Raw genomic sequence first — 3103 nt, 5'->3', positions numbered from 1 at the left:
AGAGAGAGAGAGAGAGAGAGAGAGAGAGAGAGAGAGAGATGGATGCTCCCATCAGCGTACTGAGATTTCAGGATAAAAGTTATCTTTGGGCAATCACTTTAATGGTCACACCTGAGAATAAGATCCAAGTGTTTAGAGGAAAAACATATATATCGGCAAAGTTGGCAATAACTTACTTGCTTGCCACTGCGACGCGATGATTCCCAGCTTGTCACTCACGGAGGCTTGGTTGGTCACGACCCAGGGACTGGAGAGTCCATTTGTAAAATAGAGAGTGGCGTCCACGCGGAATCTTAGCTAGCGATTAGCGATTACCCGACTTGACACCCTCGGGTTCTACTTGATTCGTTTTATCTTCCAAAAGCCCTGGGGTGAGCTGCTGGTCGCCCGTTGCGTCCCAGCAGATGCCTGCTCCAGCTTCGCGCTTGTGCAACAGATGAGTGGCAACCCTTTCTCCCTGTCCCAGCCACACACGTCGTTACACCTTCTGGGAATCAGTGCTCTGGCGACTGCTGGGAGGACCAGTTTCTTCCCAAGAAATGTTCCCCCAAGGGAGTCAAGAATAGGCGGCAAGCGGGACCCCTACGCAGACTCCAAAGTGCAACATTAGAGAATTTCCTTCTTGGCTGTCTTTTATATTTTCCTCCTAAGTTCACAAGAGTTGAGGGGGTTTTTGCTTGTTTGTTTTCTTTTTCTTTTTGAGTATTTACATGAGTAAAGAGGATATTGCTAGAGATCACCCCCTGGGGTGATGTGCATGCTGCTTTTTATAAAAAATCACTTTTCTTATTTCTAAACTTTTCTTTCTCTCTAGCTTACGGCTCTTCTCATGGGTTATCTCTCAAGCCCAGGCTTGACCCCTGTTGTAAATTTCTAGGTCATCTCCTACAAATACTGAGGTACACAGAAGGAAACGTCGTTCCTATAATATCTCTCCAGAAAATAATTAAAGGCACAAACAGCAAAGGGATTCCTTTCTTTCCTCAAATCTCTCTCTTTTCACTTCTTTACCACAAAAGCACTTTAACATTTTTAAACAGTTTGTAAAATGTTTTATGTTAAACAATGGCATTTATGAAATATGCAGGAACACATGTATCTGTAGACATGGTAATCAACTTTATAATAAATACAAATCTACTTTCTGCCTTACAAGGGAGGGGGAGGACAGTATATATGAAAATCTATTTTATGCAATGGAGCAGTAAATATTTTTGTATTTTTTCATGAAACAACTTATATTCCCATTAATTATCAGTAATTAAAATGTTTTAATGCCTAAGAAACAAAAGTGAAGCTGACGTTTATTAAGGTAATGTTTTGTCTCAGCCTGATAAACAAAAGCCTACATATTTAAGTGTGTGTCTTTTAAAATAAACCCATAACAGAATTCCACATACTAAGATGAGTGTATGCCTTTGTAATACATTTAAAAATACATGCAAAAGAAAGTGGACCACCGACGACACATACCCATTAAAGGCTGAGAACTTTACTTTGCAAACTTAGCTTCTGTAATACCTGCTCCTGCCTCTCTCAGGATATGTTCTTTATAACAAATGCCATCTCTGTCATGATGTTGGTGAGACACATTTTGTCAATTTCCCTAATTTGGCAGTTTTTCCATAAAAAATGTGCCTGTGAATGTACCATAAATACAAAACAGAAAGGAACAGGAAAAGCAGCCATCTGAGTAGGCTGTGTTTCCATGGGAAGAGGAATGTTCTATTGATCCCTGAGCCTCATTTGCAACACTTTCATGTGCTTATTGATGGCTGACCTCATGCCACCTACTAAAATGATTAACGATTACAAGAAAGTCATTTGAAATCTATTTAAACACTGAACTGCGTATACTACAGTCATTAACAATAGAAGGACAATTCGCTTTTGTTTAAATTTTAAAATGCAAACGTGACATCATTCCACAAACTGGCATTCCACTTAAAATGCAATTCACTGAACTCACAGAAATTTACAATAAAAGGTTATATGGTTACTTGAAATTTCTTTTGAGTACCTTAGTCAGAAAAACAAGAACGTGCTCATTTTGAAATTAGCAAGAGATAAGTGAGTGACCTCACAAATGATAGCAGTGAAACTATTCTCTACAATGCCTATTTATTCATAGCTAAAGTGTATCATGGAACTGGAATTACAATTGTTTCAGGAACTTTCAACTTCTTTCTAAAAATTATTCTTCCACTTTGGAGTTGATTAGTAACATGTGAAGAACTTTCTTCCAAAGCTGCTATATCTCGGACTTAAAGGCAATCACAAAGAGAGGTTATTGGAAAAGGTATTTGGAAAATTTATTTTTTTACATGCGTCACTATCAGGATTTTATGTGATATACATATGTATGTGATTTTATATATATATAATACTCTCTGTATAATGATGCCATCATCATCATCATTACATGATAATCGCCTTTACTTACTTACCTTAGGCAAATCTGGGAAATAAGTTAGCATTGTCTTTGAAGCCCAAGTGACCTTTCTGCCTATGTGACCAGGAGTCTCAATGATTTGGCACTAAGCTCACCCAAGGCCCTTCACTGAAGGGTCTGATCAGTTTGCCTAGTAGACTGTAATCCCTGCTCCAGGTTTTTGCATCCTCCAGTCGTAACTAGGCTTTGATCCAACCGGCATAGACCATTCTATCATCATAACTGTTTACCCGCCTTTAAAAAAAAGTTATTTTCTATGTTTCCTTCAAAAACATTCATTTTAATGGATTACTATACATTTGCATGAAATACTTAAGTATTTCTCAAGTCTGGAAAGTATGGTTTGTTTTTATAGTATTATTCCTTATTCTGAGACTTTGATGAAAGCCTTTGTACACATACTTTTCTCTACACATCCGCTTACGTCCTCAGAGTAGATTTTTAGAAATAGAGCCACTGTATCAAAATGCAGGAATACCTAGCTCATGATAGATGTTATACATGATTTATTGAGCCCTCATCAACACGGGGTTTAGGTAGTCTTTTTTTTTCCTCTTTTCTTTCTGTATTTTTGCTGACTTCCTGGTTTTTAAAAATGACACCTCAATGTAATGAGTTGTATTATTAGACAATGTGAATTTCTATATATTA

Source organism: Monodon monoceros, unplaced genomic scaffold (assembly GCF_005190385.1).
Source record: "Monodon monoceros isolate NGI ecotype Baffin Bay Population unplaced genomic scaffold, NGI_Narwhal_1 Super_Scaffold_8, whole genome shotgun sequence".
Taxonomy (NCBI): domain Eukaryota; kingdom Metazoa; phylum Chordata; class Mammalia; order Artiodactyla; family Monodontidae; genus Monodon; species Monodon monoceros.
This window is presented reverse-complemented; position numbering follows the sequence as displayed.